The sequence below is a fragment of the Rhamphochromis longiceps genome, linkage group LG13 (genome assembly GCF_057381845.1).
Source record: "Rhamphochromis longiceps isolate RC_006_pf linkage group LG13, R_longiceps_female_GT1.1, whole genome shotgun sequence".
Lineage (NCBI taxonomy): Eukaryota > Metazoa > Chordata > Actinopteri > Cichliformes > Cichlidae > Rhamphochromis > Rhamphochromis longiceps.
In genome coordinates this window covers 2303015-2326371 of record NC_140569.1, presented here as the reverse complement: position 1 = coordinate 2326371, position 23357 = coordinate 2303015, and the positions used below count along the sequence as shown (strand labels likewise).

The following is a 23357-nucleotide window of genomic DNA, read 5'->3' as shown; positions in this document are numbered from 1 at the left end:
GCAGGAATTTGAGTCAGGTCTCGGTTTTTCTTGATGATGTCACTCCTTTCTCAGCTACACTTGAGAACCATGAGGAATGATCGCTGAAGGTCCTCCATAGGATGAAAGAATTTACTTTAAAGCTGTCGCCAGAGAAATGTCAGTTCTTCAGGACATCTGTCCAATATCTCAGCCATGTTGTATCATCAGAAGGGCTCAAAACAGATCCAGCTGCCCTCACTACCTGGCCAAGACCAGCTAACATCAAGTAGCTTAAGTCTTTCCTTGGGTTCACTGGATATTACAGGAGGTTTATAAAAGACTATTCCAAGCTTGCAATACCCCTTAATCACTTAAGTGCTGGTTGCCTCCCACTGAAGAGAAAATCCAGTCTGTCTGGCAGAAACCACAAGGTTTCTACCAGTGCGGATCTCAAAAAGCCTTTTTCACGAAAAATGGACCCCAACCGCTGAAGATACTTTTAAGACATTGATTCTCAAGCTCACAACAGCTCCTGTTCTTGGGTTTGCAGATCCAAAGAACATTATATTGTGCACACCGATGCAAGCGCCCATGTTCTCGGTGCAGCCCTATATCAAGAACAGGAGAGCAAGTTAAGAGTCATTGCCTGTGCCAGTAGGGGTCTCTCCAAGTCCGAGCAAAGGTACCCTGCACACAAGCTTGACTTCCTGTCTGTGAAGTGGGCTGTCACCCAGAACGTTTTCCGCTGTATCTATGGAGTAAAATGTACAGTGATGACAGACAATAATCCACTCACATACGTTTTAACATCTGCAAAGTTGGACGCAGTAGGGCATTGCTGGTTGGCCGTACTTTCCAGTTTTGATTTTGACATTGAGTATAGTGCTGGGAAGGACAACCAAGATGCAGATGGGCTGTTGAGACGTCCGTATCTGCATGCCTGTGATATATCTGATCAGAGTTCTAATGATGAGGAAAATGCCATTGAAGGCTTTACTGCACAGCTCTTGCGCCGCAACAAAGAGCCAGATTTTCCAACCGAGGCAGTAAAGGCAGTATGCAAGAGACATGAGTATTCCTCAACTCTTGAGGAGGAGGAGGCAGCAGTACCATCGTCTGCACGAGTACAATGTTTGGCTATTGGAGCCTCTGCAATACCAGCAGATTTCTGTCAAACTGATGTAGCTGGGCCATGCCCCCTGCTGCAGATGTCTCTTTCCGATTGGCTACGTGAACAGAAATTAGATCTGGAGAGCTGAGAGAGTCTTGCAGAAAGCTACCAGTTAGCCATTGAGCACATTCAAAAGAGTGCTTTACGAAACAAACAAAGCTTTGACAGTAAAGTGCGGGAATCCACCCTTGCCAAGGGAAATAGAGTTGTTTTGAGGACTTGTTCAGACTCACCCTGTTGAATCAGTCTCAAAAGCTTCTCCTTCACCTTATGATGTTTCCACCGAGGTCATTGAAGAAGTGAGGAACAGGAAGTTACTTGTTGGACTATTTGACCATATCCTACATTGATAGTGCACAAAAGTTAAAAAAGTGAACTCGTCTCCTTCTGCAGTACCAGGTAATACCAGGTATTACCGGATTGCCTGACAGCAGGAGGCGCTGTGGCTTAGCTGGTCAAAGTGCCTGTCTAGTAAACAGGAGATCCTGGGTTCAAATCCCAGCAGTCCCTTCCTGTTACTATTTGAAACCATCTTCTTCACAGTGTTCAGACTCACCCTGTTGAATCAGTCTCAAAAGCTTCTCCTTCACCTTATGATGTTTCCACTGAGGTCATTGACGAAGTGAGGAACAGGAAGTTACTTGTTGGACTATTTCACCATATCTTACATTTATAGTGCACAAAAGTAAAAAAAAAAGTTGAACTCGTCTCCTTCTGCAGTACCAGGTAATACCAGGTATTACCGGTTTGCCTGTCAGCAGGAGGCGCTGTGGCTCAGCTGGTCAAAGCGCCTGTCTAGTAAACAGGAGATCCTGGGTTCAAATCCCAGCAGTGCCTTCCTGTTACCATTTGAAACCATCTTCTTCACAGTGTTAATTGCATTCTTAATCTTGGAGTTGGGAAATCTTTCAAAGTCTTTGTATGTCCTCAGTTATCCACCTCACGGTACTCTTGAGAGCTTTAAAAACTTCTTTGCACCCGATCCGAGAAGCTTCTTCAGTTCTAGAACAAATGCTGGAGGGTCCCAGGCATTAAACCGCTAGTGGAGCTTCTGAGGGTTGTTCACCCAATATTGATGTCTTGGGCATGTCTAAATCTTCATTGTGTCCTCTTCTTGGAAACGAAGGAGAGAAAGCATAACGCCCAATGCTTCCCGCCATCAGCACTCATTAATGAAATGTAATGGCATTGGTAGGGAGGTAAGGCACTGCTGGGATTTGAACCCAGGATCTCCTGTTTACGAGACAGGCGCTTTGGCCAGCTAAGCCACAGCGCCTTGAGCTGTGTGCCTCTGGCTACTGTCCAACAGCTGGTGGGGAAAAATGTGACAAACCGATTCAAAACTGTGTCTGCAGAGGTTAGTTGGTTTTTCCCTTCCCTGAAGGAGGCACTGTAGCTTAGCCGGTCAAAGCACCTGTCTTGTAAACAGGAGATCCTGGGTTCAAATCCCAGCAGTGCCTGTTGAGCTATTTCAAAATAAGAAATTCTGTGTAGGCAACTTTTCCTCAATGTCAAAATAAAAGGAAGTAATCTGTTGAATCTGAAGTTTGGAGGCACTAAAGATTTAGCAAAGGACACCCCAGCAGCTGTGCACCACATGCAGATGAAAAACATCAAAACTGAAAGTCTACTAAAACATGAAACTGCGCAACTGTGACAACAGACATAAATGGACCAGTATAGAAACTGGGTGAGGCAGGGTTATATTGAGCTTTCGTCCCAAAAGTACTGTCAAGATTCTGCAAATCATTCGAGTTACTGATAAGAGAAGGTAAGACTGTTAGGTGTTGTGTTAAAATAAATGCCGAAGAGTTCTCTATTAAAAACAGCATAAGGAGGTGTTCTACTTTCCTCTTATGTTATGGAAAAGTGTATAGGCAGCAGGAATTTGAGTCAGGTCTCGGTATTTCTTGATGATGTCACTCCTTTCTCAGCTACACTTGAGAACCATGAGGAATGATCGCTGAAGGTCCTCCATAGGATGAAAGAATTTACTTTAAAGCTGTCGCCAGAGAAATGTCAGTTCTTCAGGACATCTGTCCAATATCTCAGCCATGTTGTATCATCAGAAGGGCTCAAAACAGATCCAGCTGCCCTCACTACCTGGCCAAGACCAGATAACATCAAGTAGCTTAAGTCTTTCCTTGGGTTCACTGGATATTACAGGAGGTTTATAAAAGACTATTCCAAGCTTGCAATACCCCTTAATCACTTAAGTGCTGGTTGCCTCCCACTGAAGAGAAAATCCAGTCTGTCTGGCAGAAACCACAAGGTTTCTACCAGTGCGGATCTCAAAAAGCCTTTTTCACGAAAAATGGACCCCAACCGCTGAAGATACTTTTAAGACATTGATTCTCAAGCTCACAACAGCTCCTGTTCTTGGGTTTGCAGATCCAAAGAACATTATATTGTGCACACCGATGCAAGCGCCCATGTTCTCGGTGCAGCCCTATATCAAGAACAGGAGAGCAAGTCATTGCCTGTGCCAGTAGGGGTCTCTCCAAGTCCGAGCAAAGGTACCCTGCACACAAGCTTGACTTCCTGTCTGTGAAGTGGGCTGTCACCCAGAACGTTTTCCGCTGTATCTATGGAGTAAAATGTACAGTGATGACAGACAATAATCCACTCACATACGTTTTAACATCTGCAAAGTTGGACGCAGTAGGGCATTGCTGGTTGGCCGTACTTTCCAGTTTTGATTTTGACATTGAGTATAGTGCTGGGAAGGACAACCAAGATGCAGATGGGCTGTTGAGACGTCCGTATCTGCATGCCTGTGATATATCTGATCAGAGTTCTAATGATGAGGAAAATGCCATTGAAGGCTTTACTGCACAGCTCTTGCGCCGCAACAAAGAGCCAGATTTTCCAACCGAGGCAGTAAAGGCAGTATGCAAGAGACATGAGTATTCCTCAACTCTTGAGGAGGAGGCAGCAGTACCATCGTCTGCACGAGTACAATGTTTGGCTATTGGAGCCTCTGCAATACCAGCAGATTTCTGTCAAACTGATGTAGCTGGGCCATGCCCCCTGCTGCAGATGTCTCTTTCCGATTGGCTACGTGAACAGAAATTAGATCTGGAGAGCTGAGAGAGTCTTGCAGAAAGCTACCAGTTAGCCATTGAGCACATTCAAAAGAGTGCTTTACGAAACAAACAAAGCTTTGACAGTAAAGTGCGGGAATCCACCCTTGCCAAGGGAAATAGAGTTGTTTTGAGGACTTGTTCAGACTCACCCTGTTGAATCAGTCTCAAAAGCTTCTCCTTCACCTTATGATGTTTCCACCGAGGTCATTGAAGAAGTGAGGAACAGGAAGTTACTTGTTGGACTATTTGACCATATCCTACATTGATAGTGCACAAAAGTTAAAAAAGTGAACTCGTCTCCTTCTGCAGTACCAGGTAATACCAGGTATTACCGGATTGCCTGACAGCAGGAGGCGCTGTGGCTTAGCTGGTCAAAGTGCCTGTCTAGTAAACAGGAGATCCTGGGTTCAAATCCCAGCAGTCCCTTCCTGTTACTATTTGAAACCATCTTCTTCACAGTGTTCAGACTCACCCTGTTGAATCAGTCTCAAAAGCTTCTCCTTCACCTTATGATGTTTCCACTGAGGTCATTGACGAAGTGAGGAACAGGAAGTTACTTGTTGGACTATTTGACCATATCTTACATTTATAGTGCACAAAAGTAAAAAAAAAGTTGAACTCGTCTCCTTCTGCAGTACCAGGTAATACCAGGTATTACCGGTTTGCCTGTCAGCAGGAGGCGCTGTGGCTCAGCTGGTCAAAGCGCCTGTCTAGTAAACAGGAGATCCTGGGTTCAAATCCCAGCAGTGCCTTCCTGTTACCATTTGAAACCATCTTCTTCACAGTGTTAATTGCATTCTTAATCTTGGAGTTGGGAAATCTTTCAAAGTCTTTGTATGTCCTCAGTTATCCACCTCACGGTACTCTTGAGAGCTTTAAAAACTTCTTTGCACCCGATCCGAGAAGCTTCTTCAGTTCTAGAACAAATGCTGGAGGGTCCCAGGCATTAAACCGCTAGTGGAGCTTCTGAGGGTTGTTCACCCAATATTGATGTCTTGGGCATGTCTAAATCTTCATTGTGTCCTCTTCTTGGAAACGAAGGAGAGAAAGCATAACGCCCAATGCTTCCCGCCATCAGCACTCATTAATGAAATGTAATGGCATTGGTAGGGAGGTAAGGCACTGCTGGGATTTGAACCCAGGATCTCCTGTTTACGAGACAGGCGCTTTGGCCAGCTAAGCCACAGCGCCTTGAGCTGTGTGCCTCTGGCTACTGTCCAACAGCTGGTGGGGAAAAATGTGACAAACCGATTCAAAACTGTGTCTGCAGAGGTTAGTTGGTTTTTCCCTTCCCTGAAGGAGGCACTGTAGCTTAGCCGGTCAAAGCACCTGTCTTGTAAACAGGAGATCCTGGGTTCAAATCCCAGCAGTGCCTGTTGAGCTATTTCAAAATAAGAAATTCTGTGTAGGCAACTTTTCCTCAATGTCAAAATAAAAGGAAGTAATCTGTTGAATCTGAAGTTTGGAGGCACTAAAGATTTAGCAAAGGACACCCCAGCAGCTGTGCACCACATGCAGATGAAAAACATCAAAACTGAAAGTCTACTAAAACATGAAACTGCGCAACTGTGACAACAGACATAAATGGACCAGTATAGAAACTGGGTGAGGCAGGGTTATATTGAGCTTTCGTCCCAAAAGTACTGTCAAGATTCTGCAAATCATTCGAGTTACTGATAAGAGAAGGTAAGACTGTTAGGTGTTGTGTTAAAATAAATGCCGAAGAGTTCTCTATTAAAAACAGCATAAGGAGGTGTTCTACTTTCCTCTTATGTTATGGAAAAGTGTATAGGCAGCAGGAATTTGAGTCAGGTCTCGGTATTTCTTGATGATGTCACTCCTTTCTCAGCTACACTTGAGAACCATGAGGAATGATCGCTGAAGGTCCTCCATAGGATGAAAGAATTTACTTTAAAGCTGTCGCCAGAGAAATGTCAGTTCTTCAGGACATCTGTCCAATATCTCAGCCATGTTGTATCATCAGAAGGGCTCAAAACAGATCCAGCTGCCCTCACTACCTGGCCAAGACCAGCTAACATCAAGTAGCTTAAGTCTTTCCTTGGGTTCACTGGATATTACAGGAGGTTTATAAAAGACTATTCCAAGCTTGCAATACCCCTTAATCACTTAAGTGCTGGTTGCCTCCCACTGAAGAGAAAATCCAGTCTGTCTGGCAGAAACCACAAGGTTTCTACCAGTGCGGATCTCAAAAAGCCTTTTTCACGAAAAATGGACCCCAACCGCTGAAGATACTTTTAAGACATTGATTCTCAAGCTCACAACAGCTCCTGTTCTTGGGTTTGCAGATCCAAAGAACATTATATTGTGCACACCGATGCAAGCGCCCATGTTCTCGGTGCAGCCCTATATCAAGAACAGGAGAGCAAGTCATTGCCTGTGCCAGTAGGGGTCTCTCCAAGTCCGAGCAAAGGTACCCTGCACACAAGCTTGACTTCCTGTCTGTGAAGTGGGCTGTCACCCAGAACGTTTTCCGCTGTATCTATGGAGTAAAATGTACAGTGATGACAGACAATAATCCACTCACATACGTTTTAACATCTGCAAAGTTGGACGCAGTAGGGCATTGCTGGTTGGCCGTACTTTCCAGTTTTGATTTTGACATTGAGTATAGTGCTGGGAAGGACAACCAAGATGCAGATGGGCTGTTGAGACGTCCGTATCTGCATGCCTGTGATATATCTGATCAGAGTTCTAATGATGAGGAAAATGCCATTGAAGGCTTTACTGCACAGCTCTTGCGCCGCAACAAAGAGCCAGATTTTCCAACCGAGGCAGTAAAGGCAGTATGCAAGAGACATGAGTATTCCTCAACTCTTGAGGAGGAGGAGGCAGCAGTACCATCGTCTGCACGAGTACAATGTTTGGCTATTGGAGCCTCTGCAATACCAGCAGATTTCTGTCAAACTGATGTAGCTGGGCCATGCCCCCTGCTGCAGATGTCTCTTTCCGATTGGCTACGTGAACAGAAATTAGATCTGGAGAGCTGAGAGAGTCTTGCAGAAAGCTACCAGTTAGCCATTGAGCACATTCAAAAGAGTGCTTTACGAAACAAACAAAGCTTTGACAGTAAAGTGCGGGAATCCACCCTTGCCAAGGGAAATAGAGTTGTTTTGAGGACTTGTTCAGACTCACCCTGTTGAATCAGTCTCAAAAGCTTCTCCTTCACCTTATGATGTTTCCACCGAGGTCATTGAAGAAGTGAGGAACAGGAAGTTACTTGTTGGACTATTTGACCATATCCTACATTGATAGTGCACAAAAGTTAAAAAAGTGAACTCGTCTCCTTCTGCAGTACCAGGTAATACCAGGTATTACCGGATTGCCTGACAGCAGGAGGCGCTGTGGCTTAGCTGGTCAAAGTGCCTGTCTAGTAAACAGGAGATCCTGGGTTCAAATCCCAGCAGTCCCTTCCTGTTACTATTTGAAACCATCTTCTTCACAGTGTTCAGACTCACCCTGTTGAATCAGTCTCAAAAGCTTCTCCTTCACCTTATGATGTTTCCACTGAGGTCATTGACGAAGTGAGGAACAGGAAGTTACTTGTTGGACTATTTCACCATATCTTACATTTATAGTGCACAAAAGTAAAAAAAAAAGTTGAACTCGTCTCCTTCTGCAGTACCAGGTAATACCAGGTATTACCGGTTTGCCTGTCAGCAGGAGGCGCTGTGGCTCAGCTGGTCAAAGCGCCTGTCTAGTAAACAGGAGATCCTGGGTTCAAATCCCAGCAGTGCCTTCCTGTTACCATTTGAAACCATCTTCTTCACAGTGTTAATTGCATTCTTAATCTTGGAGTTGGGAAATCTTTCAAAGTCTTTGTATGTCCTCAGTTATCCACCTCACGGTACTCTTGAGAGCTTTAAAAACTTCTTTGCACCCGATCCGAGAAGCTTCTTCAGTTCTAGAACAAATGCTGGAGGGTCCCAGGCATTAAACCGCTAGTGGAGCTTCTGAGGGTTGTTCACCCAATATTGATGTCTTGGGCATGTCTAAATCTTCATTGTGTCCTCTTCTTGGAAACGAAGGAGAGAAAGCATAACGCCCAATGCTTCCCGCCATCAGCACTCATTAATGAAATGTAATGGCATTGGTAGGGAGGTAAGGCACTGCTGGGATTTGAACCCAGGATCTCCTGTTTACGAGACAGGCGCTTTGGCCAGCTAAGCCACAGCGCCTTGAGCTGTGTGCCTCTGGCTACTGTCCAACAGCTGGTGGGGAAAAATGTGACAAACCGATTCAAAACTGTGTCTGCAGAGGTTAGTTGGTTTTTCCCTTCCCTGAAGGAGGCACTGTAGCTTAGCCGGTCAAAGCACCTGTCTTGTAAACAGGAGATCCTGGGTTCAAATCCCAGCAGTGCCTGTTGAGCTATTTCAAAATAAGAAATTCTGTGTAGGCAACTTTTCCTCAATGTCAAAATAAAAGGAAGTAATCTGTTGAATCTGAAGTTTGGAGGCACTAAAGATTTAGCAAAGGACACCCCAGCAGCTGTGCACCACATGCAGATGAAAAACATCAAAACTGAAAGTCTACTAAAACATGAAACTGCGCAACTGTGACAACAGACATAAATGGACCAGTATAGAAACTGGGTGAGGCAGGGTTATATTGAGCTTTCGTCCCAAAAGTACTGTCAAGATTCTGCAAATCATTCGAGTTACTGATAAGAGAAGGTAAGACTGTTAGGTGTTGTGTTAAAATAAATGCCGAAGAGTTCTCTATTAAAAACAGCATAAGGAGGTGTTCTACTTTCCTCTTATGTTATGGAAAAGTGTATAGGCAGCAGGAATTTGAGTCAGGTCTCGGTATTTCTTGATGATGTCACTCCTTTCTCAGCTACACTTGAGAACCATGAGGAATGATCGCTGAAGGTCCTCCATAGGATGAAAGAATTTACTTTAAAGCTGTCGCCAGAGAAATGTCAGTTCTTCAGGACATCTGTCCAATATCTCAGCCATGTTGTATCATCAGAAGGGCTCAAAACAGATCCAGCTGCCCTCACTACCTGGCCAAGACCAGCTAACATCAAGTAGCTTAAGTCTTTCCTTGGGTTCACTGGATATTACAGGAGGTTTATAAAAGACTATTCCAAGCTTGCAATACCCCTTAATCACTTAAGTGCTGGTTGCCTCCCACTGAAGAGAAAATCCAGTCTGTCTGGCAGAAACCACAAGGTTTCTACCAGTGCGGATCTCAAAAAGCCTTTTTCACGAAAAATGGACCCCAACCGCTGAAGATACTTTTAAGACATTGATTCTCAAGCTCACAACAGCTCCTGTTCTTGGGTTTGCAGATCCAAAGAACATTATATTGTGCACACCGATGCAAGCGCCCATGTTCTCGGTGCAGCCCTATATCAAGAACAGGAGAGCAAGTCATTGCCTGTGCCAGTAGGGGTCTCTCCAAGTCCGAGCAAAGGTACCCTGCACACAAGCTTGACTTCCTGTCTGTGAAGTGGGCTGTCACCCAGAACGTTTTCCGCTGTATCTATGGAGTAAAATGTACAGTGATGACAGACAATAATCCACTCACATACGTTTTAACATCTGCAAAGTTGGACGCAGTAGGGCATTGCTGGTTGGCCGTACTTTCCAGTTTTGATTTTGACATTGAGTATAGTGCTGGGAAGGACAACCAAGATGCAGATGGGCTGTTGAGACGTCCGTATCTGCATGCCTGTGATATATCTGATCAGAGTTCTAATGATGAGGAAAATGCCATTGAAGGCTTTACTGCACAGCTCTTGCGCCGCAACAAAGAGCCAGATTTTCCAACCGAGGCAGTAAAGGCAGTATGCAAGAGACATGAGTATTCCTCAACTCTTGAGGAGGAGGAGGCAGCAGTACCATCGTCTGCACGAGTACAATGTTTGGCTATTGGAGCCTCTGCAATACCAGCAGATTTCTGTCAAACTGATGTAGCTGGGCCATGCCCCCTGCTGCAGATGTCTCTTTCCGATTGGCTACGTGAACAGAAATTAGATCTGGAGAGCTGAGAGAGTCTTGCAGAAAGCTACCAGTTAGCCATTGAGCACATTCAAAAGAGTGCTTTACGAAACAAACAAAGCTTTGACAGTAAAGTGCGGGAATCCACCCTTGCCAAGGGAAATAGAGTTGTTTTGAGGACTTGTTCAGACTCACCCTGTTGAATCAGTCTCAAAAGCTTCTCCTTCACCTTATGATGTTTCCACCGAGGTCATTGAAGAAGTGAGGAACAGGAAGTTACTTGTTGGACTATTTGACCATATCCTACATTGATAGTGCACAAAAGTTAAAAAAGTGAACTCGTCTCCTTCTGCAGTACCAGGTAATACCAGGTATTACCGGATTGCCTGACAGCAGGAGGCGCTGTGGCTTAGCTGGTCAAAGTGCCTGTCTAGTAAACAGGAGATCCTGGGTTCAAATCCCAGCAGTGCCTTCCTGTTACTATTTGAAACCATCTTCTTCACAGTGTTCAGACTCACCCTGTTGAATCAGTCTCAAAAGCTTCTCCTTCACCTTATGATGTTTCCACTGAGGTCATTGACGAAGTGAGGAACAGGAAGTTACTTGTTGGACTATTTGACCATATCTTACATTTATAGTGCACAAAAGTAAAAAAAAAAGTTGAACTCGTCTCCTTCTGCAGTACCAGGTAATACCAGGTATTACCGGTTTGCCTGTCAGCAGGAGGCGCTGTGGCTCAGCTGATCAAAGCGCCTGTCTAGTAAACAGGAGATCCTGGGTTCAAATCCCAGCAGTGCCTTCCTGTTACCATTTGAAACCATCTTCTTCACAGTGTTAATTGCATTCTTAATCTTGGAGTTGGGAAATCTTTCAAAGTCTTTGTATGTCCTCAGTTATCCACCTCACGGTACTCTTGAGAGCTTTAAAAACTTCTTTGCACCCGATCCGAGAAGCTTCTTCAGTTCTAGAACAAATGCTGGAGGGTCCCAGGCATTAAACCGCTAGTGGAGCTTCTGAGGGTTGTTCACCCAATATTGATGTCTTGGGCATGTCTAAATCTTCATTGTGTCCTCTTCTTGGAAACGAAGGAGAGAAAGCATAACGCCCAATGCTTCCCGCCATCAGCACTCATTAATGAAATGTAATGGCATTGGTAGGGAGGTAAGGCACTGCTGGGATTTGAACCCAGGATCTCCTGTTTACGAGACAGGCGCTTTGGCCAGCTAAGCCACAGCGCCTTGAGCTGTGTGCCTCTGGCTACTGTCCAACAGCTGGTGGGGAAAAATGTGACAAACCGATTCAAAACTGTGTCTGCAGAGGTTACTTGGTTTTTCCCTTCCCTGAAGGAGGCACTGTAGCTTAGCCGGTCAAAGCACCTGTCTTGTAAACAGGAGATCCTGGGTTCAAATCCCAGCAGTGCCTGTTGAGCTATTTCAAAATAAGAAATTCTGTGTAGGCAACTTTTCCTCAATGTCAAAATAAAAGGAAGTAATCTGTTGAATCTGAAGTTTGGAGGCACTAAAGATTTAGCAAAGGACACCCCAGCAGCTGTGCACCACATGCAGATGAAAAACATCAAAACTGAAAGTCTACTAAAACATGAAACTGCGCAACTGTGACAACAGACATAAATGGACCAGTATAGAAACTGGGTGAGGCAGGGTTATATTGAGCTTTCGTCCCAAAAGTACTGTCAAGATTCTGCAAATCATTCGAGTTACTGATAAGAGAAGGTAAGACTGTTAGGTGTTGTGTTAAAATAAATGCCGAAGAGTTCTCTATTAAAAACAGCATAAGGAGGTGTTCTACTTTCCTCTTATGTTATGGAAAAGTGTATAGGCAGCAGGAATTTGAGTCAGGTCTCGGTATTTCTTGATGATGTCACTCCTTTCTCAGCTACACTTGAGAACCATGAGGAATGATCGCTGAAGGTCCTCCATAGGATGAAAGAATTTACTTTAAAGCTGTCGCCAGAGAAATGTCAGTTCTTCAGGACATCTGTCCAATATCTCAGCCATGTTGTATCATCAGAAGGGCTCAAAACAGATCCAGCTGCCCTCACTACCTGGCCAAGACCAGATAACATCAAGTAGCTTAAGTCTTTCCTTGGGTTCACTGGATATTACAGGAGGTTTATAAAAGACTATTCCAAGCTTGCAATACCCCTTAATCACTTAAGTGCTGGTTGCCTCCCACTGAAGAGAAAATCCAGTCTGTCTGGCAGAAACCACAAGGTTTCTACCAGTGCGGATCTCAAAAAGCCTTTTTCACGAAAAATGGACCCCAACCGCTGAAGATACTTTTAAGACATTGATTCTCAAGCTCACAACAGCTCCTGTTCTTGGGTTTGCAGATCCAAAGAACATTATATTGTGCACACCGATGCAAGCGCCCATGTTCTCGGTGCAGCCCTATATCAAGAACAGGAGAGCAAGTCATTGCCTGTGCCAGTAGGGGTCTCTCCAAGTCCGAGCAAAGGTACCCTGCACACAAGCTTGACTTCCTGTCTGTGAAGTGGGCTGTCACCCAGAACGTTTTCCGCTGTATCTATGGAGTAAAATGTACAGTGATGACAGACAATAATCCACTCACATACGTTTTAACATCTGCAAAGTTGGACGCAGTAGGGCATTGCTGGTTGGCCGTACTTTCCAGTTTTGATTTTGACATTGAGTATAGTGCTGGGAAGGACAACCAAGATGCAGATGGGCTGTTGAGACGTCCGTATCTGCATGCCTGTGATATATCTGATCAGAGTTCTAATGATGAGGAAAATGCCATTGAAGGCTTTACTGCACAGCTCTTGCGCCGCAACAAAGAGCCAGATTTTCCAACCGAGGCAGTAAAGGCAGTATGCAAGAGACATGAGTATTCCTCAACTCTTGAGGAGGAGGAGGCAGCAGTACCATCGTCTGCACGAGTACAATGTTTGGCTATTGGAGCCTCTGCAATACCAGCAGATTTCTGTCAAACTGATGTAGCTGGGCCATGCCCCCTGCTGCAGATGTCTCTTTCCGATTGGCTACGTGAACAGAAATTAGATCTGGAGAGCTGAGAGAGTCTTGCAGAAAGCTACCAGTTAGCCATTGAGCACATTCAAAAGAGTGCTTTACGAAACAAACAAAGCTTTGACAGTAAAGTGCGGGAATCCACCCTTGCCAAGGGAAATAGAGTTGTTTTGAGGACTTGTTCAGACTCACCCTGTTGAATCAGTCTCAAAAGCTTCTCCTTCACCTTATGATGTTTCCACCGAGGTCATTGAAGAAGTGAGGAACAGGAAGTTACTTGTTGGACTATTTGACCATATCCTACATTGATAGTGCACAAAAGTTAAAAAAGTGAACTCGTCTCCTTCTGCAGTACCAGGTAATACCAGGTATTACCGGATTGCCTGACAGCAGGAGGCGCTGTGGCTTAGCTGGTCAAAGTGCCTGTCTAGTAAACAGGAGATCCTGGGTTCAAATCCCAGCAGTCCCTTCCTGTTACTATTTGAAACCATCTTCTTCACAGTGTTCAGACTCACCCTGTTGAATCAGTCTCAAAAGCTTCTCCTTCACCTTATGATGTTTCCACTGAGGTCATTGACGAAGTGAGGAACAGGAAGTTACTTGTTGGACTATTTCACCATATCTTACATTTATAGTGCACAAAAGTAAAAAAAAAAGTTGAACTCGTCTCCTTCTGCAGTACCAGGTAATACCAGGTATTACCGGTTTGCCTGTCAGCAGGAGGCGCTGTGGCTCAGCTGGTCAAAGCGCCTGTCTAGTAAACAGGAGATCCTGGGTTCAAATCCCAGCAGTGCCTTCCTGTTACCATTTGAAACCATCTTCTTCACAGTGTTAATTGCATTCTTAATCTTGGAGTTGGGAAATCTTTCAAAGTCTTTGTATGTCCTCAGTTATCCACCTCACGGTACTCTTGAGAGCTTTAAAAACTTCTTTGCACCCGATCCGAGAAGCTTCTTCAGTTCTAGAACAAATGCTGGAGGGTCCCAGGCATTAAACCGCTAGTGGAGCTTCTGAGGGTTGTTCACCCAATATTGATGTCTTGGGCATGTCTAAATCTTCATTGTGTCCTCTTCTTGGAAACGAAGGAGAGAAAGCATAACGCCCAATGCTTCCCGCCATCAGCACTCATTAATGAAATGTAATGGCATTGGTAGGGAGGTAAGGCACTGCTGGGATTTGAACCCAGGATCTCCTGTTTACGAGACAGGCGCTTTGGCCAGCTAAGCCACAGCGCCTTGAGCTGTGTGCCTCTGGCTACTGTCCAACAGCTGGTGGGGAAAAATGTGACAAACCGATTCAAAACTGTGTCTGCAGAGGTTAGTTGGTTTTTCCCTTCCCTGAAGGAGGCACTGTAGCTTAGCCGGTCAAAGCACCTGTCTTGTAAACAGGAGATCCTGGGTTCAAATCCCAGCAGTGCCTGTTGAGCTATTTCAAAATAAGAAATTCTGTGTAGGCAACTTTTCCTCAATGTCAAAATAAAAGGAAGTAATCTGTTGAATCTGAAGTTTGGAGGCACTAAAGATTTAGCAAAGGACACCCCAGCAGCTGTGCACCACATGCAGATGAAAAACATCAAAACTGAAAGTCTACTAAAACATGAAACTGCGCAACTGTGACAACAGACATAAATGGACCAGTATAGAAACTGGGTGAGGCAGGGTTATATTGAGCTTTCGTCCCAAAAGTACTGTCAAGATTCTGCAAATCATTCGAGTTACTGATAAGAGAAGGTAAGACTGTTAGGTGTTGTGTTAAAATAAATGCCGAAGAGTTCTCTATTAAAAACAGCATAAGGAGGTGTTCTACTTTCCTCTTATGTTATGGAAAAGTGTATAGGCAGCAGGAATTTGAGTCAGGTCTCGGTATTTCTTGATGATGTCACTCCTTTCTCAGCTACACTTGAGAACCATGAGGAATGATCGCTGAAGGTCCTCCATAGGATGAAAGAATTTACTTTAAAGCTGTCGCCAGAGAAATGTCAGTTCTTCAGGACATCTGTCCAATATCTCAGCCATGTTGTATCATCAGAAGGGCTCAAAACAGATCCAGCTGCCCTCACTACCTGGCCAAGACCAGCTAACATCAAGTAGCTTAAGTCTTTCCTTGGGTTCACTGGATATTACAGGAGGTTTATAAAAGACTATTCCAAGCTTGCAATACCCCTTAATCACTTAAGTGCTGGTTGCCTCCCACTGAAGAGAAAATCCAGTCTGTCTGGCAGAAACCACAAGGTTTCTACCAGTGCGGATCTCAAAAAGCCTTTTTCACGAAAAATGGACCCCAACCGCTGAAGATACTTTTAAGACATTGATTCTCAAGCTCACAACAGCTCCTGTTCTTGGGTTTGCAGATCCAAAGAACATTATATTGTGCACACCGATGCAAGCGCCCATGTTCTCGGTGCAGCCCTATATCAAGAACAGGAGAGCAAGTCATTGCCTGTGCCAGTAGGGGTCTCTCCAAGTCCGAGCAAAGGTACCCTGCACACAAGCTTGACTTCCTGTCTGTGAAGTGGGCTGTCACCCAGAACGTTTTCCGCTGTATCTATGGAGTAAAATGTACAGTGATGACAGACAATAATCCACTCACATACGTTTTAACATCTGCAAAGTTGGACGCAGTAGGGCATTGCTGGTTGGCCGTACTTTCCAGTTTTGATTTTGACATTGAGTATAGTGCTGGGAAGGACAACCAAGATGCAGATGGGCTGTTGAGACGTCCGTATCTGCATGCCTGTGATATATCTGATCAGAGTTCTAATGATGAGGAAAATGCCATTGAAGGCTTTACTGCACAGCTCTTGCGCCGCAACAAAGAGCCAGATTTTCCAACCGAGGCAGTAAAGGCAGTATGCAAGAGACATGAGTATTCCTCAACTCTTGAGGAGGAGGAGGCAGCAGTACCATCGTCTGCACGAGTACAATGTTTGGCTATTGGAGCCTCTGCAATACCAGCAGATTTCTGTCAAACTGATGTAGCTGGGCCATGCCCCCTGCTGCAGATGTCTCTTTCCGATTGGCTACGTGAACAGAAATTAGATCTGGAGAGCTGAGAGAGTCTTGCAGAAAGCTACCAGTTAGCCATTGAGCACATTCAAAAGAGTGCTTTACGAAACAAACAAAGCTTTGACAGTAAAGTGCGGGAATCCACCCTTGCCAAGGGAAATAGAGTTGTTTTGAGGACTTGTTCAGACTCACCCTGTTGAATCAGTCTCAAAAGCTTCTCCTTCACCTTATGATGTTTCCACCGAGGTCATTGAAGAAGTGAGGAACAGGAAGTTACTTGTTGGACTATTTGACCATATCCTACATTGATAGTGCACAAAAGTTAAAAAAGTGAACTCGTCTCCTTCTGCAGTACCAGGTAATACCAGGTATTACCGGATTGCCTGACAGCAGGAGGCGCTGTGGCTTAGCTGGTCAAAGTGCCTGTCTAGTAAACAGGAGATCCTGGGTTCAAATCCCAGCAGTCCCTTCCTGTTACTATTTGAAACCATCTTCTTCACAGTGTTCAGACTCACCCTGTTGAATCAGTCTCAAAAGCTTCTCCTTCACCTTATGATGTTTCCACTGAGGTCATTGACGAAGTGAGGAACAGGAAGTTACTTGTTGGACTATTTCACCATATCTTACATTTATAGTGCACAAAAGTAAAAAAAAAAGTTGAACTCGTCTCCTTCTGCAGTACCAGGTAATACCAGGTATTACCGGTTTGCCTGTCAGCAGGAGGCGCTGTGGCTCAGCTGGTCAAAGCGCCTGTCTAGTAAACAGGAGATCCTGGGTTCAAATCCCAGCAGTGCCTTCCTGTTACCATTTGAAACCATCTTCTTCACAGTGTTAATTGCATTCTTAATCTTGGAGTTGGGAAATCTTTCAAAGTCTTTGTATGTCCTCAGTTATCCACCTCACGGTACTCTTGAGAGCTTTAAAAACTTCTTTGCACCCGATCCGAGAAGCTTCTTCAGTTCTAGAACAAATGCTGGAGGGTCCCACGCATTAAACCGCTAGTGGAGCTTCTGAGGGTTGTTCACCCAATATTGATGTCTTGGGCATGTCTAAATCTTCATTGTGTCCTCTTCTTGGAAACGAAGGAGAGAAAGCATAACGCCCAATGCTTCCCGCCATCAGCACTCATTAATGAAATGTAATGGCATTGGTAGGGAGGTAAGGCACTGCTGGGATTTGAACCCAGGATCTCCTGTTTACGAGACAGGCGCTTTGGCCAGCTAAGCCACAGCGCCTTGAGCTGTGTGCCTCTGGCTACTGTCCAACAGCTGGTGGGGAAAAATGTGACAAACCGATTCAAAACTGTGTCTGCAGAGGTTACTTGGTTTTTCCCTTCCCTGAAGGAGGCACTGTAGCTTAGCCGGTCAAAGCACCTGTCTTGTAAACAGGAGATCCTGGGTTCAAATCCCAGCAGTGCCTGTTGAGCTATTTCAAAATAAGAAATTCTGTGTAGGCAACTTTTCCTCAATGTCAAAATAAAAGGAAGTAATCTGTTGAATCTGAAGTTTGGAGGCACTAAAGATTTAGCAAAGGACACCCCAGCAGCTGTGCACCACATGCAGATGAAAAACATCAAAACTGAAAGTCTACTAAAACATGAAACTGCGCAACTGTGACAACAGACATAAATGGACCAGTATAGAAACTGGGTGAGGCAGGGTTATATTGAGCTTTCGTCCCAAAAGTACTGTCAAGATTCTGCAAATCATTCGAGTTACTGATAAGAGAAGGTAAGACTGTTAGGTGTTGTGTTAAAATAAATGCCGAAGAGTTCTCTATTAAAAACAGCATAAGGAGGTGTTCTACTTTCCTCTTATGTTATGGAAAAGTGTATAGGCAGCAGGAATTTGAGTCAGGTCTCGGTATTTCTTGATGATGTCACTCCTTTCTCAGCTACACTTGAGAACCATGAGGAATGATCGCTGAAGGTCCTCCATAGGATGAAAGAATTTACTTTAAAGCTGTCGCCAGAGAAATGTCAGTTCTTCAGGACATCTGTCCAATATCTCAGCCATGTTGTATCATCAGAAGGGCTCAAAACAGATCCAGCTGCCCTCACTACCTGGCCAAGACCAGCTAACATCAAGTAGCTTAAGTCTTTCCTTGGGTTCACTGGATATTACAGGAGGTTTATAAAAGACTATTCCAAGCTTGCAATACCCCTTAATCACTTAAGTGCTGGTTGCCTCCCACTGAAGAGAAAATCCAGTCTGTCTGGCAGAAACCACAAGGTTTCTACCAGTGCGGATCTCAAAAAGCCTTTTTCACGAAAAATGGACCCCAACCGCTGAAGATACTTTTAAGACATTGATTCTCAAGCTCACAACAGCTCCTGTTCTTGGGTTTGCAGATCCAAAGAACATTATATTGTGCACACCGATGCAAGCGCCCATGTTCTCGGTGCAGCCCTATATCAAGAACAGGAGAGCAAGTCATTGCCTGTGCCAGTAGGGGTCTCTCCAAGTCCGAGCAAAGGTACCCTGCACACAAGCTTGACTTCCTGTCTGTGAAGTGGGCTGTCACCCAGAACGTTTTCCGCTGTATCTATGGAGTAAAATGTACAGTGATGACAGACAATAATCCACTCACATACGTTTTAACATCTGCAAAGTTGGACGCAGTAGGGCATTGCTGGTTGGCCGTACTTTCCAGTTTTGATTTTGACATTGAGTATAGTGCTGGGAAGGACAACCAAGATGCAGATGGGCTGTTGAGACGTCCGTATCTGCATGCCTGTGATATATCTGATCAGAGTTCTAATGATGAGGAAAATGCCATTGAAGGCTTTACTGCACAGCTCTTGCGCCGCAACAAAGAGCCAGATTTTCCAACCGAGGCAGTAAAGGCAGTATGCAAGAGACATGAGTATTCCTCAACTCTTGAGGAGGAGGCAGCAGTACCATCGTCTGCACGAGTACAATGTTTGGCTATTGGAGCCTCTGCAATACCAGCAGATTTCTGTCAAACTGATGTAGCTGGGCCATGCCCCCTGCTGCAGATGTCTCTTTCCGATTGGCTACGTGAACAGAAATTAGATCTGGAGAGCTGAGAGAGTCTTGCAGAAAGCTACCAGTTAGCCATTGAGCACATTCAAAAGAGTGCTTTACGAAACAAACAAAGCTTTGACAGTAAAGTGCGGGAATCCACCCTTGCCAAGGGAAATAGAGTTGTTTTGAGGACTTGTTCAGACTCACCCTGTTGAATCAGTCTCAAAAGCTTCTCCTTCACCTTATGATGTTTCCACTGAGGTCATTGACGAAGTGAGGAACAGGAAGTTACTTGTTGGACTATTTCACCATATCTTACATTTATAGTGCACAAAAGTAAAAAAAAAGTTCAACTCGTCTCCTTCTGCAGTACCAGGTAATACCAGGTATTACCGGTTTGCCTGTCAGCAGGAGGCGCTGTGGCTCAGCTGGTCAAAGCGCCTGTCTAGTAAACAGGAGATCCTGGGTTCAAATCCCAGCAGTCCCTTCCTGTTACCATTTGAAACCATCTTCTTCACAGTGTTAATTGCATTCTTAATCTTGGAGTTGGGAAATCTTTCAAAGTCTTTGTATGTCCTCAGTTATCCACCTCACGGTACTCTTGAGAGCTTTAAAAACTTCTTTGCACCCGATCCGAGAAGCTTCTTCAGTTCTAGAACAAATGCTGGAGGGTCCCAGGCATTAAACCGCTAGTGGAGCTTCTGAGGGTTGTTCACCCAATATTGATGTCTTGGGCATGTCTAAATCTTCATTGTGTCCTCTTCTTGGAAACGAAGGAGAGAAAGCATAACGCCCAATGCTTCCCGCCATCAGCACTCATTAATGAAATGTAATGGCATTGGTAGGGAGGTAAGGCACTGCTGGGATTTGAACCCAGGATCTCCTGTTTACGAGACAGGCGCTTTGGCCAGCTAAGCCACAGCGCCTTGAGCTGTGTGCCTCTGGCTACTGTCCAACAGCTGGTGGGGAAAAATGTGACAAACCGATTCAAAACTGTGTCTGCAGAGGTTACTTGGTTTTTCCCTTCCCTGAAGGAGGCACTGTAGCTTAGCCGGTCAAAGCACCTGTCTTGTAAACAGGAGATCCTGGGTTCAAATCCCAGCAGTGCCTGTTGAGCTATTTCAAAATAAGAAATTCTGTGTAGGCAACTTTTCCTCAATGTCAAAATAAAAGGAAGTAATCTGTTGAATCTGAAGTTTGGAGGCACTAAAGATTTAGCAAAGGACACCCCAGCAGCTGTGCACCACATGCAGATGAAAAACATCAAAACTGAAAGTCTACTAAAACATGAAACTGCGCAACTGTGACAACAGACATAAATGGACCAGTATAGAAACTGGGTGAGGCAGGGTTATATTGAGCTTTCGTCCCAAAAGTACTGTCAAGATTCTGCAAATCATTCGAGTTACTGATAAGAGAAGGTAAGACTGTTAGGTGTTGTGTTAAAATAAATGCCGAAGAGTTCTCTATTAAAAACAGCATAAGGAGGTGTTCTACTTTCCTCTTATGTTATGGAAAAGTGTATAGGCAGCAGGAATTTGAGTCAGGTCTCGGTATTTCTTGATGATGTCACTCCTTTCTCAGCTACACTTGAGAACCATGAGGAATGATCGCTGAAGGTCCTCCATAGGATGAAAGAATTTACTTTAAAGCTGTCGCCAGAGAAATGTCAGTTCTTCAGGACATCTGTCCAATATCTCAGCCATGTTGTATCATCAGAAGGGCTCAAAACAGATCCAGCTGCCCTCACTACCTGGCCAAGACCAGCTAACATCAAGTAGCTTAAGTCTTTCCTTGGGTTCACTGGATATTACAGGAGGTTTATAAAAGACTATTCCAAGCTTGCAATACCCCTTAATCACTTAAGTGCTGGTTGCCTCCCACTGAAGAGAAAATCCAGTCTGTCTGGCAGAAACCACAAGGTTTCTACCAGTGCGGATCTCAAAAAGCCTTTTTCACGAAAAATGGACCCCAACCGCTGAAGATACTTTTAAGACATTGATTCTCAAGCTCACAACAGCTCCTGTTCTTGGGTTTGCAGATCCAAAGAACATTATATTGTGCACACCGATGCAAGCGCCCATGTTCTCGGTGCAGCCCTATATCAAGAACAGGAGAGCAAGTCATTGCCTGTGCCAGTAGGGGTCTCTCCAAGTCCGAGCAAAGGTACCCTGCACACAAGCTTGACTTCCTGTCTGTGAAGTGGGCTGTCACCCAGAACGTTTTCCGCTGTATCTATGGAGTAAAATGTACAGTGATGACAGACAATAATCCACTCACATACGTTTTAACATCTGCAAAGTTGGACGCAGTAGGGCATTGCTGGTTGGCCGTACTTTCCAGTTTTGATTTTGACATTGAGTATAGTGCTGGGAAGGACAACCAAGATGCAGATGGGCTGTTGAGACGTCCGTATCTGCATGCCTGTGATATATCTGATCAGAGTTCTAATGATGAGGAAAATGCCATTGAAGGCTTTACTGCACAGCTCTTGCGCCGCAACAAAGAGCCAGATTTTCCAACCGAGGCAGTAAAGGCAGTATGCAAGAGACATGAGTATTCCTCAACTCTTGAGGAGGAGGCAGCAGTACCATCGTCTGCACGAGTACAATGTTTGGCTATTGGAGCCTCTGCAATACCAGCAGATTTCTGTCAAACTGATGTAGCTGGGCCATGCCCCCTGCTGCAGATGTCTCTTTCCGATTGGCTACGTGAACAGAAATTAGATCTGGAGAGCTGAGAGAGTCTTGCAGAAAGCTACCAGTTAGCCATTGAGCACATTCAAAAGAGTGCTTTACGAAACAAACAAAGCTTTGACAGTAAAGTGCGGGAATCCACCCTTGCCAAGGGAAATAGAGTTGTTTTGAGGACTTGTTCAGACTCACCCTGTTGAATCAGTCTCAAAAGCTTCTCCTTCACCTTATGATGTTTCCACCGAGGTCATTGAAGAAGTGAGGAACAGGAAGTTACTTGTTGGACTATTTGACCATATCCTACATTGATAGTGCACAAAAGTTAAAAAAGTGAACTCGTCTCCTTCTGCAGTACCAGGTAATACCAGGTATTACCGGATTGCCTGACAGCAGGAGGCGCTGTGGCTTAGCTGGTCAAAGTGCCTGTCTAGTAAACAGGAGATCCTGGGTTCAAATCCCAGCAGTCCCTTCCTGTTACTATTTGAAACCATCTTCTTCACAGTGTTCAGACTCACCCTGTTGAATCAGTCTCAAAAGCTTCTCCTTCACCTTATGATGTTTCCACTGAGGTCATTGACGAAGTGAGGAACAGGAAGTTACTTGTTGGACTATTTCACCATATCTTACATTTATAGTGCACAAAAGTAAAAAAAAAAGTTGAACTCGTCTCCTTCTGCAGTACCAGGTAATACCAGGTATTACCGGTTTGCCTGTCAGCAGGAGGCGCTGTGGCTCAGCTGGTCAAAGCGCCTGTCTAGTAAACAGGAGATCCTGGGTTCAAATCCCAGCAGTGCCTTCCTGTTACCATTTGAAACCATCTTCTTCACAGTGTTAATTGCATTCTTAATCTTGGAGTTGGGAAATCTTTCAAAGTCTTTGTATGTCCTCAGTTATCCACCTCACGGTACTCTTGAGAGCTTTAAAAACTTCTTTGCACCCGATCCGAGAAGCTTCTTCAGTTCTAGAACAAATGCTGGAGGGTCCCAGGCATTAAACCGCTAGTGGAGCTTCTGAGGGTTGTTCACCCAATATTGATGTCTTGGGCATGTCTAAATCTTCATTGTGTCCTCTTCTTGGAAACGAAGGAGAGAAAGCATAACGCCCAATGCTTCCCGCCATCAGCACTCATTAATGAAATGTAATGGCATTGGTAGGGAGGTAAGGCACTGCTGGGATTTGAACCCAGGATCTCCTGTTTACGAGACAGGCGCTTTGGCCAGCTAAGCCACAGCGCCTTGAGCTGTGTGCCTCTGGCTACTGTCCAACAGCTGGTGGGGAAAAATGTGACAAACCGATTCAAAACTGTGTCTGCAGAGGTTACTTGGTTTTTCCCTTCCCTGAAGGAGGCACTGTAGCTTAGCCGGTCAAAGCACCTGTCTTGTAAACAGGAGATCCTGGGTTCAAATCCCAGCAGTGCCTGTTGAGCTATTTCAAAATAAGAAATTCTGTGTAGGCAACTTTTCCTCAATGTCAAAATAAAAGG

At 44.8% G+C, this 23357-nt stretch overlaps 31 non-coding genes across 31 annotated transcripts; 23 read left to right on the top strand and 8 right to left on the bottom strand.

Moving 5' to 3' along the window:
* The first annotated feature begins 1568 nt into the window (after window positions 1–1568).
* trnat-agu (transfer RNA threonine (anticodon AGU)) lies at window positions 1569–1642 on the top strand. The gene has a single exon. It is a non-coding gene; the product is annotated as a tRNA-Thr (tRNA).
* A 253-nt stretch (window positions 1643–1895) lies between these two features.
* On the top strand, window positions 1896–1969 carry trnat-agu (transfer RNA threonine (anticodon AGU)). The gene has a single exon. It is a non-coding gene; the product is annotated as a tRNA-Thr (tRNA).
* Window positions 1970–2334: 365 nt separating this feature from the next.
* On the bottom strand, window positions 2335–2408 carry trnat-cgu (transfer RNA threonine (anticodon CGU)). Its single transcript has one exon. It is a non-coding gene; the product is annotated as a tRNA-Thr (tRNA).
* Window positions 2409–2518: 110 nt separating this feature from the next.
* Window positions 2519–2592, top strand: trnat-ugu (transfer RNA threonine (anticodon UGU)). The gene has a single exon. It is a non-coding gene; the product is annotated as a tRNA-Thr (tRNA).
* A 1978-nt stretch (window positions 2593–4570) lies between these two features.
* Window positions 4571–4644, top strand: trnat-agu (transfer RNA threonine (anticodon AGU)). Its single transcript has one exon. It is a non-coding gene; the product is annotated as a tRNA-Thr (tRNA).
* Window positions 4645–4896: 252 nt separating this feature from the next.
* Window positions 4897–4970, top strand: trnat-agu (transfer RNA threonine (anticodon AGU)). The gene has a single exon. It is a non-coding gene; the product is annotated as a tRNA-Thr (tRNA).
* A 365-nt stretch (window positions 4971–5335) lies between these two features.
* On the bottom strand, window positions 5336–5409 carry trnat-cgu (transfer RNA threonine (anticodon CGU)). Its single transcript has one exon. It is a non-coding gene; the product is annotated as a tRNA-Thr (tRNA).
* A 110-nt stretch (window positions 5410–5519) lies between these two features.
* On the top strand, window positions 5520–5593 carry trnat-ugu (transfer RNA threonine (anticodon UGU)). The gene has a single exon. It is a non-coding gene; the product is annotated as a tRNA-Thr (tRNA).
* A 1981-nt stretch (window positions 5594–7574) lies between these two features.
* trnat-agu (transfer RNA threonine (anticodon AGU)) lies at window positions 7575–7648 on the top strand. The gene has a single exon. It is a non-coding gene; the product is annotated as a tRNA-Thr (tRNA).
* A 253-nt stretch (window positions 7649–7901) lies between these two features.
* Window positions 7902–7975, top strand: trnat-agu (transfer RNA threonine (anticodon AGU)). The gene has a single exon. It is a non-coding gene; the product is annotated as a tRNA-Thr (tRNA).
* A 365-nt stretch (window positions 7976–8340) lies between these two features.
* trnat-cgu (transfer RNA threonine (anticodon CGU)) lies at window positions 8341–8414 on the bottom strand. Its single transcript has one exon. It is a non-coding gene; the product is annotated as a tRNA-Thr (tRNA).
* Window positions 8415–8524: 110 nt separating this feature from the next.
* trnat-ugu (transfer RNA threonine (anticodon UGU)) lies at window positions 8525–8598 on the top strand. Its single transcript has one exon. It is a non-coding gene; the product is annotated as a tRNA-Thr (tRNA).
* A 1981-nt stretch (window positions 8599–10579) lies between these two features.
* On the top strand, window positions 10580–10653 carry trnat-agu (transfer RNA threonine (anticodon AGU)). Its single transcript has one exon. It is a non-coding gene; the product is annotated as a tRNA-Thr (tRNA).
* A 253-nt stretch (window positions 10654–10906) lies between these two features.
* Window positions 10907–10980, top strand: trnat-agu (transfer RNA threonine (anticodon AGU)). The gene has a single exon. It is a non-coding gene; the product is annotated as a tRNA-Thr (tRNA).
* A 365-nt stretch (window positions 10981–11345) lies between these two features.
* Window positions 11346–11419, bottom strand: trnat-cgu (transfer RNA threonine (anticodon CGU)). The gene has a single exon. It is a non-coding gene; the product is annotated as a tRNA-Thr (tRNA).
* A 110-nt stretch (window positions 11420–11529) lies between these two features.
* trnat-ugu (transfer RNA threonine (anticodon UGU)) lies at window positions 11530–11603 on the top strand. The gene has a single exon. It is a non-coding gene; the product is annotated as a tRNA-Thr (tRNA).
* A 1981-nt stretch (window positions 11604–13584) lies between these two features.
* Window positions 13585–13658, top strand: trnat-agu (transfer RNA threonine (anticodon AGU)). The gene has a single exon. It is a non-coding gene; the product is annotated as a tRNA-Thr (tRNA).
* Window positions 13659–13911: 253 nt separating this feature from the next.
* Window positions 13912–13985, top strand: trnat-agu (transfer RNA threonine (anticodon AGU)). Its single transcript has one exon. It is a non-coding gene; the product is annotated as a tRNA-Thr (tRNA).
* A 365-nt stretch (window positions 13986–14350) lies between these two features.
* Window positions 14351–14424, bottom strand: trnat-cgu (transfer RNA threonine (anticodon CGU)). The gene has a single exon. It is a non-coding gene; the product is annotated as a tRNA-Thr (tRNA).
* A 110-nt stretch (window positions 14425–14534) lies between these two features.
* On the top strand, window positions 14535–14608 carry trnat-ugu (transfer RNA threonine (anticodon UGU)). Its single transcript has one exon. It is a non-coding gene; the product is annotated as a tRNA-Thr (tRNA).
* Window positions 14609–16589: 1981 nt separating this feature from the next.
* On the top strand, window positions 16590–16663 carry trnat-agu (transfer RNA threonine (anticodon AGU)). The gene has a single exon. It is a non-coding gene; the product is annotated as a tRNA-Thr (tRNA).
* A 253-nt stretch (window positions 16664–16916) lies between these two features.
* Window positions 16917–16990, top strand: trnat-agu (transfer RNA threonine (anticodon AGU)). Its single transcript has one exon. It is a non-coding gene; the product is annotated as a tRNA-Thr (tRNA).
* A 365-nt stretch (window positions 16991–17355) lies between these two features.
* On the bottom strand, window positions 17356–17429 carry trnat-cgu (transfer RNA threonine (anticodon CGU)). The gene has a single exon. It is a non-coding gene; the product is annotated as a tRNA-Thr (tRNA).
* Window positions 17430–17539: 110 nt separating this feature from the next.
* trnat-ugu (transfer RNA threonine (anticodon UGU)) lies at window positions 17540–17613 on the top strand. Its single transcript has one exon. It is a non-coding gene; the product is annotated as a tRNA-Thr (tRNA).
* Window positions 17614–19594: 1981 nt separating this feature from the next.
* On the top strand, window positions 19595–19668 carry trnat-agu (transfer RNA threonine (anticodon AGU)). Its single transcript has one exon. It is a non-coding gene; the product is annotated as a tRNA-Thr (tRNA).
* A 365-nt stretch (window positions 19669–20033) lies between these two features.
* Window positions 20034–20107, bottom strand: trnat-cgu (transfer RNA threonine (anticodon CGU)). The gene has a single exon. It is a non-coding gene; the product is annotated as a tRNA-Thr (tRNA).
* A 110-nt stretch (window positions 20108–20217) lies between these two features.
* On the top strand, window positions 20218–20291 carry trnat-ugu (transfer RNA threonine (anticodon UGU)). Its single transcript has one exon. It is a non-coding gene; the product is annotated as a tRNA-Thr (tRNA).
* Window positions 20292–22269: 1978 nt separating this feature from the next.
* trnat-agu (transfer RNA threonine (anticodon AGU)) lies at window positions 22270–22343 on the top strand. The gene has a single exon. It is a non-coding gene; the product is annotated as a tRNA-Thr (tRNA).
* A 253-nt stretch (window positions 22344–22596) lies between these two features.
* On the top strand, window positions 22597–22670 carry trnat-agu (transfer RNA threonine (anticodon AGU)). The gene has a single exon. It is a non-coding gene; the product is annotated as a tRNA-Thr (tRNA).
* A 365-nt stretch (window positions 22671–23035) lies between these two features.
* Window positions 23036–23109, bottom strand: trnat-cgu (transfer RNA threonine (anticodon CGU)). Its single transcript has one exon. It is a non-coding gene; the product is annotated as a tRNA-Thr (tRNA).
* A 110-nt stretch (window positions 23110–23219) lies between these two features.
* On the top strand, window positions 23220–23293 carry trnat-ugu (transfer RNA threonine (anticodon UGU)). Its single transcript has one exon. It is a non-coding gene; the product is annotated as a tRNA-Thr (tRNA).
* The last annotated feature ends 64 nt before the right edge of the window (window positions 23294–23357 follow it).